A 12445-nucleotide genomic window follows, 5' to 3' on the forward strand; every position below is an offset into this window, starting at 1 on the left:
TGTAATTAATAGCTTGGAATCCTATGTAGGGTTGATTAGGTTGGGACTTGAATGTACCGTCATTGCTGGGGTTTTTTTTTTAGCAATACCAGACAACAAAACAAATAAACACGAGTGGAAATTGAACCTCCTTGGTGGAGGAAACACATTTTGGCTGAAGATCTCAAAAACAAGCTGACAGACACAAATCTCTGGCTGCTTTCACATCCTGCTGACCCAGAATGAGATTATAATCTCTAACTGTCTCTTACCACCTGATGAAGTCAAGGCCTCACTTCTCCTATTTAGCTCTCGGATCTAAGAAAACAAGTGTTTTCCCTTATTCTCTTCACCAACTAATCACTCACGACAAGGCTGCAGGAGCTCCACAACCCACAGTTCAATGGGAAAATGCGTCTGCGTTGCGTAGTTGTCTGTCTGAAATGGTAAAAATGAAGTTTTTCTTCATCTGTGATCATACAAATATTGTTTTATGTCAAGAAAATGTAACCACGTCACCGAAACCGCCCTTTTCACAGGGCGTAGGTGACGTTTTTTTGTGTTTTCAGTCTCCTTCATCTCTTTTGTTCACATGAGTGAATTTTGGGCTCCGTCAGCCGATGTAGCCAAAATAGTTGAGTATAATCAGCAGCAAGACAAACATGAACAAAGGAGAACTACCATATGTGGTAAAGGTCCGAGTTTATGGTCTGTTTGCTTAGATGTTAACAAATGACAGCTAATGGCTGTGGTTTGAAGTGACCATGATTAGTAGAACCTGCAGTTATTCTGAGAAGAAAATAAGTCAAAAAATGTCTTCTAAATAGCCGACATATCCTCAAGGGGTGTATCTATAATATGAAGTATACAGTAATATATATATTTGGGGTATATCTCCCCCTGGTGGTTCAGCGTGCTTTTTCTAGTATGTTTCTGCACTGACACAGTTTTCTGCTTAAGTGGACAAGAGTTTTTTTGGGGGGGAAACCTCACGGTACGATACGCGATACATGGTCCACGAGACCAACAGTGTCCCAATACAACGATTCTGTGATAATCAACACATCGCGAGACAATTCTATAGCGATACATCACAATATCTGTATAAACTGAAGAAGACTAAACGTTAACGTGAAAAGTTAATAAAGATAAAGATATGGTTTGAGTCTGGTGTGGAAGAACTTGACTGACCTCAACCCCATCAAGCATCTTTGGGATGAACTGGAACAGGGATTGTGAGCCAGGCCTTCTTGTCCAACACCACTGTCTGACCTCGTAAATGTTCTACAGAATGAATGGACACAAATTCCCATAGAAACACTTCAATCTTGAGGAAAGTCTTCCAAGAAGTTTGGAAGCTGTTATAGCTACAAAAGAACCCTCTGAGGACCATCATGATATTCAGGCTGTCTGGATTTTTTTTTATGATTTTTATGGCTGTAGAATTGTCAAAAAGAATGTTCAATGAGTGAGTGCTTCTGCTACTTTTTCCAAGATAACTTTCACTTTTTCAACCCTTTAGAAATGACGGTACTGAGAAGCTGACTTCACGCTGGTGAATCTCGTCTGTGGTTGGACGGTCTTTCTGCTGAAGTCCGAAAGGCTACCGTAATGACAAGTATATGGGCGCCCATCCATCCATCTTCTACCACTTTATCCTCCACATAGGGGTCACGCAGGGGTGCTGTGGTTAGGGTTAGTGCAGAAGGCGGGGTCACACCCTGGACAGATTGCCAGTCCATAGTTTTTGAATTTTCTAGAATTCCAAATTCTGACGACAAACGACAAATAGTCTCCGTTTGTGTAACGTTCAGGCGTCCAAACGCTCATGTCCATATTGTGAACCTGTGTATGTGGTGACGTCCACTTTTTGTCAGATTTGTGACCCACTCTGTGTTAGTGAGTGGTAGGTATTGTATGTCGTGATAAATGCAGTTTTAAGTGGCACTGCTGTTGGTGTTCTGTGTCTTTCTTCCTCCTCGGACACTCGAGTTTCAGTCCGTCTGGCCGTGTGAAAATACTCAGTCTTAACACGTCCCGTCATGATGTGTCAGAGTTGACAAATTGGCAGTAAAAGTGTGCTGCTCACTCACTGAGGACTGTAATTTGGAGAAAACTAAAGCAGCAGTAGCCAGGATTGTTGAAAACAATGTTGGTAGTACAGTCCCATCTTCAGGTCATTAAAGCTGCAGTGCGTATGTTTCGGTTGTTTTTGTTGTTGATGTTTTTATGCTGCATCCCCCTCTGGAAACAGGCTGTGTCAAGCAAAACTATCAGTCCTGACAGAGGGGGCGGAGACAAGAACGACCACGCGTATAATTCAATTCTGAAAACTCTTGGCGGAGACTTGTGTTGCTTTATCGGCACCATGTTGCTGTCTGGACATAAAATAAGACAAACACTGCTGTAAAAACACAGAGAGAGTCATGTGGAGAAAATGGTTTGAATTTAATTTATTTGCTTATATTTAAAAAGCTGAAGCAGTTTTGTGCTCCTCCCATCACATTTAAACACCACAAATGATCTAAGACAATCTTGTTATGTTTGAAACAGTTTTAACAAAACTATTTTCATAATCAATTAATACATTTTAGTGTTTATTTTCAAATAATTTATACAAGTTCTCTGATTTTTCGGCTTCTTAAATGTGAATATTTTCTGTTTTCTAACTGAATCATCAATTTGAGGTTTTGGAAACACGAAAAACATTTTTCTGACATTTTACAGACCAAAGATTGAGAAAATAATCGTTAATTGCACTCGGAATTTATTGTCCATCTTTGTTTAAATTTTTTAGGTTTCTTTGCAGGGTATGCAGTCGTTCCCAATGCTTTTTTTCAAAAGTAAATAAAACGTACTTAATTTTTAGAAGTAAAAGTATTAAAAAGTGAGGAGTTATGATTGAGCCATGGCAGCTCAGTGGTAGGGCGAGTTGTCTTTCAACTGGAAGGTTGGGGGTTCAATTCCTGGCTCTGCTTGTCTATATGCGTCCTTGAGCAAGACACCGTGTTGCAGCGTGTGATTGGATGAATGGGTGAAGAACTGTAGTGTAAAGCAGCTCATCAAGACTAGAAAAGCTCTATGTAAATACAGACCATAATACCAACTCTTCTTCTGATTTTATTTGGTAGTAACGCGTGACAAAGACAGTTAGAGGAAATATAGTGGCGTAAAAGTGAAAGTTGCTAGAAATATAAATAACAAAGTAAAGTACAGATAATGTGAATTTTGTACTTAAGTACAGTAATGAAGTGTTTGTACTTTGTTACATTTCACACTGGTGATTTCCGCGTTGCCATGGTTACTATTTGTCGGCAGCAGCTTCGGGTTAGCGTGAGGAGCTAACGTGTCGCCGCGCTACAATGGCTACAACCACAACACTGTTTTTTTTTTCTTCCTCTGACACGTCTGCGGGACGTCACAGTGGGGGCGTGGTTAAATCCTCAATTCCACCTTTTGCGATGGAGATCTCGATCCGCCTAACAGTTACGACAAAAAGTCGCCTACCGCCGCTTTAAACCAGTCAGAATGTCTCGTTTTCTCAGGATCCATACGAACTTTCCACCCGAATCAAAGTGAATCCCGTGCTCCGATTTTCTCCTCAACTCAATCTTAATCCGGATGATCTCGATCCGGGACGCACAGCCGCCCTGTACGTGTTTCTATCGCTATGAAAGGATGAACGCTGATCTCTTGAATTTGCCATAATCTGCTCCATCACTAGCACAAGAAAAAAAGCGCCGAGTTCCCCACAGAATACATGAGTCGGCTCATAGTCTGTGAGGAACTCGCATGAGTGAGCGTTTTTTTTTTTGAGTGTGGTTTTTTTTTCAGCACAAGGGCAAACGACAACAACTTTAAAGAGAGGCAAAAAAAAAAAAAGGCGAGAGTATGAACTCGACAAACGTGGGCCGGGGATGTGAGTGGAGTGGAGAAGCCCGCGCGCCTCTTCCACCACCTCTCGGCCTCGATCAAAGAGAGTGAGATGCAGCGACAGAGAAAATTACCTTTTCATATTTTTCTTTGCCTCGTCCGCTCACTTTTAAACGCTTTGATATCGCTCTCTAATCCCAGCCGAGCCGAGCTTGCTTCCTTTTCTTTTTTTCTCTCTAAAAATATCAGATTAATGAACATGTGAATGTGTGTGTGTCAGTGAAGGAGTGAAAAGGCCATGGTTCTTTTCGGTTCTCTGTTAATATTTCAGATGTGGTGATGATGACGACGGTGATGTGTGAAGGTAGAAATTCCAATGTCTTTGCTGACGCAGGACGTATCTCGTGGATCGGCCATTGTGAGGCTGCTATTGTGTATCTGAGATCGACTAAGTCTGTGGCACGTGTTTGTGTGTGCGCGACATTTTGCATGTCAGCAGCTTGTGTGTGTGTGTGTGTGTGTGTGTTTAAGTGCACGCTCTGGCTGGCAATGTGTGTCTGTGCCACTGTACTCAGTGTGTGTGTTCTTGTATTTGTCGCCTCCTTAGGACCTTTTCTGTCCTCGTCAGGACCAGTAGTCCTCATGGAGACCGGAACCCGGATCCAAATGAGGCAGAACCCTAATTTCTGAGGAACTGGTTCACATTTGAATTGTTATTGTTAAGGTGAGCGGAAGTCAGTGCAGTGTCCTAAGAAGAATAGCTGCACAAACCCTTGTGTGTGTGTGTTCTTGTATTTGATTCCTCTTGAGTACTGTATCTGCCATGAGCACTGGCCTGGTTTGGACCAGCAACCCTCATGGAGACCAAAACCTGGTCCCAATGAGGCAGAACCTTATTTCTGAAGAGCTGGTTAAGGTTAGGGATAAGGCTTTGCTAAGGGTGTCCAAGTGAATGGAACACTGACCTTGTCAGGACCAGTAGACATCTAGAGACCAAAACCTGGTCTTAATGACGTAGAGCATGCATTCTAAGGAACTGGCTAAGATTTGAATTGTGGTTATGGTTGTGGTAATAGTTAAGCATTAACTGGTTATGGTTAAAGTTTGGGATTAGGCTTTGTTTAGGCTGTGTGTTTGTTTGTTTGTTCGGACCTTTTTTCTGACCTTGTGAGGACCAGTAGTTCTCATGGAGACCAAAACTAATGAGGCAGAACCTCATTTATGGTTAATGTAGTGTCCTAAGAAGAATAGCTGCACAAACCCGTGTGTTCTTGTATGTGTTGTCTCTTCAGGACATTTTTCTGGCATGAACAATGGCCTTGTCAGGACCAGTAGTCCTCGAGAAACCAAAACCTGGTCCCAATGAGGCATTTCTGCTAAGATTTGAATTTTGGTTAGGTATGGGTTCAGAGTTAGACATTAACTGGTTATGGTTAGGTATACGGCTTTGTTTAGTTAGTCCAAATGAATGGAAGTCAACTCAGAGTCCTAATTAGAACAGCCACCACAAACCTGTGCTTGTTTGTGTGTGAATTTGTTGTCCCTTTAGGACATTTCTCTGGCATCAACACTGGCCTTGTTTGGACCAACAGTCCTCCAGAGACCAAAACCTGGTCCTAATGAGGCAGATTGTAATTTCTGAGGCACTGGCTTAGATTTGAATGGAGGTTATGGCTCAGAAATGAACTGGCTGTGGATGAGGTTGGCGGTAAGGCTTTGTTTAGGGTGTCCAAAAATCAGTGGAAGTCCTTAAAAAGAGATGCTGCTCAAACCTCCGTGTGTGTGTGCGTGCGTGTGTGTGTGTGTGTGTGTGTGTGTGTTTTGAGCTCAGTCATATGTATGCGTGTGTTGTTTTTTTTTTGCTGCCACAGTGGCATCATCACCGCCCCTGACGCTTTGATTGTTTTCTCCGCCGCAGCAGAAATGCACCAATTAATATGCAGAGAGTGAGTGAGACAGGCACACACACACTTATACACTCACACACACACACACACAAAAACAGCCGTGAGGGAGGGAGACAAGCAGGGAGGTGTGATGAGAGAGAAGTGGGGGTAGGAGAGATGGTACAGAGAGAAAGAATAGGGGAGATGAAATGAAAGATGAGGGGAAGTGAGTGTGTGTGTGTGTGTGTGTGAGAGAGAGAGAGATGGAGTGAGATAAGGGGTGAGGGTGAAGGGGAGGAGGGGATGAAATCTGATAGATGTTTGAGTAACAACAAGAGATGGGGAGAGAGTGAGGGATGAGGCTGAGGGGAGGGAGGGAGGGAGGGAGGAGACGGATCAATATGTACATATTCAGTGAGATATGGTGGGAAATCAATCGGGAGGAGGAATTGATCTGGGCGGAGGAGGGAAGGGAGGAGACGACGGAGGAGGAGGAGGAGGAGGAGTGCAGAGGTGGAGTGATATGTGGCTACGGCTGCTGTCCTTTTTGTCGCAGTGTCAGGGTATTGATACTGTAATACACTCCCACCCTCACACACACACACACACACAGTCACCACAACTCTCACCCCCATCACAATGCTGCCGTGACAACGGCTGTCGAGGCGACGCCTACTGGCACAATGCAGCCACAATACTGAGGGCACTGAAGCATCACACACACACATACTCACACACAGAGAGAGGGAGAGAGAGAGAGAGAGAGTAAGGGAAGGCCATGAAAGAAAGAAAAAAATGAAGGAGGGAATGAACAAAAAGGCGGGTGAGAAGTGGAGATTAAGAGGGAGGAAGATGGAGGGATAAAATTGGGTGTGAGAGGGAAGAGGTAGAAGATGTGGACTGATGGAGAGGGAGGGAGGAAGGAAGGAAGAGAGGTGAAGGAGGAGAGATATGGCAGGATAATATTACATGTGTAAAACGCCTGCAGGCTGTGTGTGTGTGTGTGTGTGCGTAATGGCGTTCATGGCGGCGGTGAAGGTTGTGTGAGTGATGAGTGATGTATGAATGCGCGCCCGTGTGTGCAAACAACAAGGAGTTTATGAGAATCCATGTTGGATAACAAATATGCGACGGCGACGGCGCACGTGTACTCGTATTTATACTGTACACACACACCTGTATTTTTAGATCCCGCCGTGTGTGTGTGTGTGTGTGTGAGAGACACTGAAACGCACCTGTAGGGTTCATCAGTTAAAGGCTGTGTTGGAATTTTCAGGTTATTTTGTCAAAAAATGGCTTCACACATCACAAGGTTCTACATACGCATGCGCCGATAAATCCATGAATGAGTGTCGTCGAAGTGATAAAGACACAACATTTCTTAAACACATCAAAAGTTTGCACTTTTGACGGTTTGTCAAGAAAGAAAACAAAAAGTGAGAAGACGTCTGTTGACAAAGTCCATGCTAAGAACTCCAAAATGTAGTAAACAAAAACAAACAAGAATAAAAATGCACCTGACATCGAAACATTGAAACCTGCCAAATATGTAGCAAAAAAGTCCAAAAAAATCGCAAAGAAATCTAAAATTGTGACCCTTTTTTGCATTCACATAATCACAGCCGAATACTTCCTTAAAATGCAAAACAAAAACTTGCATAATTACAGTTGGTGAGGACAAAAAAAAACCGAAATTAAAAGGCGTGCGGCATCTGTCAAAGTGTTCCTGAGAGAATTCCTTAACACAAAAAAAGTCCTAAAATTCAAAATACCAAAATCAGCCAAATACCTCGTTAAAAATGCCAAATATATCGCAATATTCCAGTCACTCAAAAAAGGTCACGAGTTTTCAATCAGTTTTCAATAAATGCCATCGTATAAAATGTCACCGGAAAAAAAAAAAACAACCCAAAATTATTAATTTCATAGCCTGACACATTCTAAAAAACAAAAACTGCCATCAAATACCATTGCACACAAAAAAATCCTAAGATTAGCGTAATGTGGCGTAAGAAAGCCAAATAAATCACCATATTACAAAAGGTCACGTCGTCTTAATCATGCCAGTAAATGCCATCGTACGAAATGTCTCAATTCACACAAAATAACATCACGAAAACGTCCAAAAATGGCCTAATATGATGTAAAAAAATACCAAATATGTCGCAATATTGCAGTCGGTTGAAAGAACTAACAAAATAAAATGTAATGTGTTGAATAAATGACAAAAAAAACTGCCCTAAAACAACCAAAATGACAAAAATAGTAAAAAAAGTTTAGTCATGTTTGCGGCCCTTACGTCTATATCTTATAATATGCTTATGTCACGTTCTTCCTCTGAAATACTGAAATAAAGTGGGGGGAAAAAAACCACAAAAAAATCAGTGTTTGTTTAGATATTCGGTGAATAAAAAGCAGATAAATAAAAATAAAAGTATACGTGGTCTTGTATTACTGTATCTCCCCACAAACACGCTCCCTCATTTACAAAGGAAACGCTTGGCTGGCTGCCTGTAAGTCAGTTTATCCGCGTGAGATGACCAACGTCCTTCTCTCTTTCTCTTTTTTTTTCCTTCCCCTCTTGTCTCCACCTCACTCCACACACTCACACACATCTCATACAGTGTGTGTGTGTGTTTGTATGATCTATAGTTCCCTCCCTCCCTCCCTCTCTCTCCCTCCTCTCCCTCTCCCTCCCTCACCCTAACCCTTCTTAATATGATGTAAAAAGCTAATCGCATGCAAATGTCTGTTGTCCCGGTAACCAGGCCTGAAAAATCCCTTTGATGTTTCCCCCGACTCATTCTCTTCACGTTCTCTTTGTTCGCCACAGTCTCGCTGCTTTGTCAACATCCCCCCTTTTTACCCCACTCTCTCTCTCTCTCTCTCCTTCATCCATGCTGCAGCTCTCTCAGCCCTCTCTTAGTTCTCTCCATTGGAGGAAAAAAAAGAAAAGTTCTAAGTCTACTTTGTGTCTCCCTCTCTCTCTCTCTCTCTAAGCCCCCTCTCTATTCTTATTCTCTCATTTTTTCTCTCCCCTTGACTGTGCCTCTCTGTCTGTCTGCCCCTTCGCCCTCACTCATTTCCCATCATTCCCACCTACTGTCTCCTGCCCTTCTCTCTCTCCCTCTCTCTGTGTTCTGCCCCTTCCTGTTGCCCCCTCCCCTTCCTCCCTTTATCTCTCATTCCTCTCTCTCCGTGTCGCTCACATGCACAGATGGACACACACACACACACACACACACGTCCCCTCCCCTTCCCTCCTTTAGAGAATTTGATCCCTGGAACTATTTGATATGGCGCTGCACTGTAGTTATCTAATCATTCCGCTTTTCTTTTTTTTTTTTCCCCCCGTCTTCTTTTTCTTTTTCTTTTTCGGTGGAGGTGGCGGTGGCGGTGACGGTGGCGGCACAGCTGGCTCTTCAGAGTCGAGACCCCGCTCATTACAGGCGGTGAGAGGTTTGCGAGGTTACGGGCCTTGTTACACGTGTGGAGCGCGACCCCTTTAAGAGTGATATATGTTAAAAAAAATAAATAAAAAGGGGCGGGGATCGGTATCGGTCCGATACTGGTCAAAATCACCGGATCGGATATCGGACAGATGAATCCGAATATCCTACATATGTATCGCATGCTTATGCACAAAATCGGTATATAGAAGCGGACTGATATCGGTATCAGTATATACTCTTGAGGTCTTCTGGTAGCGGTATCGTCCAGTCTATACATTATATATATGTATATATATATATATATATATATATATATATATATATATACATGTAAGTCTATATATATCATGTCTGAAATATTAGAACAGCCAGCTCAGCGGTAGAGCGAGTCGTCCTTGGGAAAGACACTTGTGAAAAGCGGCATTGAGTGATCATCAAGACTAGAAAGGCGCTATATAAATATTGGTAAATTGGTTTAATTAAAACCAATCTGACCGGGGCTTTTTTCAAAGGGCGAGAGCACAGACGCGTGATAAATGGATGCCGATCAGCACGGACGCCACAGCTCCACAGCTCGTTCTGCGGTGGAAGACGGATGGACGGATACTAGAAAATAGAGCGAAGTAGAGCTCTGCGCCCATGTACTTAAATTCTAGTTATAGACGAGAGAAACAGGCTTTGGCTTCAGACTTACCTTCAGGACGTTTGTGACGTCAGCGTCTCAGCACCGTAATTCCCGAACGGGTGAATAACTGCCAGATATCTAAAGTGAAAGTGTCTTAGAAAAAAGGGGCAGAAGCACTCTTTTTTTGACGATTCTACAGCCATAAAATCTGGACCCGGCACAAACCAAAACAGAGTTTAAGGCACATGAATGAAAGTTTTAATTGTGAAAATACTGGCTGCCCTTGTTGTCATCAAGCCAGTATTCCAATTTAAACATTTTTCTTTGAATCTCTGATGACACATTGCAGTCAACATCATGCACTTCTTACGTATCACACCTTTAACTGAGCCTTTCTTGAATTGTTTCCATCCAGTTTTAATTCGACACCAAATAAAAGTAAAAGAAACAGTACAATTGTCAAGTAAGCATAACATGCATTTTGTCTTTTTAAACATTCCTTCAAACATAAAAATGTAAACATCAGGTCACGATAGAAAAAAAGGAGCAGGAGAAAAGTTTCTATCCATTAATACTGCCTCGATTAAAAAATAAAAGAAGTGAGGGATCCTGCATATGACAATCTATACCGCAGTAAGAATGAAAGATGGTGTTCATTACATCGCTTCCAATATAACGCAATGTACCAAACAGCTAAAGGCTATGAAGTATACGGGCAGAGGAGAAGGAGGTGGTGGTGGTGGTGGTGGTGGGGGTTGGGGGGTTCGTTCTACGAGCCAACAAATTACATATTGATTCAGAAACGGCTCAATAGCCATTTGCAATTTCTGAATTTGGATGCAGATATGGAACGTGCTAAATCTGATCGCGGTGACAAACTGCTGCCGCGTGCAGACGAGAGCGTGGCCCTCCCGCCGCTGCCGCCGCTGCTCTCATATTGTACCTGAAGGTGACGCGTGTGCTATACTGTACCACCACGTCCTTAAGTGGATGCTGATTGGTCGAATCTTTGCCGTCATAAAACATGAAGTCGTACATGAAATAATAACAAAACCATTTTTTCTGGCTGCGACATCTTAAAAGGACATATGTGGGACTATATATATATATATGTACACACACACACACACACGTATATGTAGTGTGGGAATCAGCAATAACATGTTTTTCTTCTCCACAGTGGTAAAGGTTAAGTTGCTACAGAAGTGGAAGTTATTTTTATCTTTTGCTCTATTCATTTTGAGATATTTGAGAGAAATAAACATGGATTGGATAAGTAGATTTATATGTCTTTACTACTTCTGGGAAGTGGACAGTTCAAGGTTTCAGTCGCGTTTCCATCTTGGTACAATTCGGTTTGGTACAGTACGATACAGTACGTGTACTGGTACACTGACAACAGACAACGGTTTGTTGCTATTTTCACCACCGAGAACAGACTGCGGTCGCAAATCTGTCGCCCAATCAGCTGACTGTCGTGAGTCTACCGTTAACTCGGTACCCCAAGGGAATGGTGCCAAAAAAATGGAACGGTTTGGACTGGTTATTTTGGGACTATTAACGATGGGAACACGCAAAAATTAGGTACCGAACCAAACTGTTCCACTCGGTGAAAATGAGGAGCCGTGCTAAATCTGACCTGCTAAACATGCATACCTGATCCCTCACTGTAATCCATGTCAGTACTGTTCTACCTGGAACTTGAGCAGTCAACACCATGACAAAATTTAGCTATGTTTTAGCCTTTAGCCTAGCTTAGCCCTATCAATGAAAGCAGAGTAAACAGCTGGCTAGCTTTCTGAAAAGTCACAAAATCCACCAGCTAGCACTGCTACATAAAACACTTTAGTTTTGGCATCTCCAAAAACACTGTGGTTTTATCTTCAGAGCTTTATGGTGCCGTAGGTTAGGCTAACCTGCTAGCCGCCCACACATTAACATGACGTAATCTCTTGAAAAGAATGTGTAAAATTTGTAAAAGGTAGTAAAATTCATATAATGTAGTCTTGTCAGTGTTTTGTTAAGTACTTGGCTAACATTAGCAGATATCGTTTTAGAGGGCGGTTTAGGTGCTAGTGGGTGTCTTTTTTGTTATCTTTGGGCATACTACACTTTCCATCTGCCTCCAGGCTTAATGCTAAGCTACGCTAACCAGCTGTTTGCTGGAGCTTCACTTGTCATGTGATATCAATCCTCTCCTCTTACACATGTAATGTAAAACATGCTAATCTCAAAATCTATAAGTAAAACTCTGTTTGTGTGTGTGTGGGGGGGGTTCTTTGTGTGAAACGACCTCAAAAGTCAGATTTGATCAAATTTCACGAAGGACAATCGGATGCGATTCATGTTTTCCGGCGACAAGGACGGAACCAGTAAAACTGGATTATATATGTGGCACATAAACAGATCCACCTTTGTCCGCTGTGCACGGAGCCCTCGCGCACGAGAGCGAAATGTAACGACAATACCTCTTTGTACACAAATCAACATTGCACAGACACCCTTTTTTTTTTGTTTTTATACCTTTGGATTACACAATTATAGCATCTTATACTGAAAGGTATGCTGTTAAAGTCATTCATGGAACTCAAAGTACACCAATCAATGACATAAGTTACAAAATACTAAAT

The sequence above is a fragment of the Solea senegalensis genome, linkage group LG3 (genome assembly GCF_019176455.1).
Source record: "Solea senegalensis isolate Sse05_10M linkage group LG3, IFAPA_SoseM_1, whole genome shotgun sequence".
In the NCBI taxonomy this organism is placed as follows: Eukaryota; Metazoa; Chordata; class Actinopteri; order Pleuronectiformes; family Soleidae; genus Solea; species Solea senegalensis.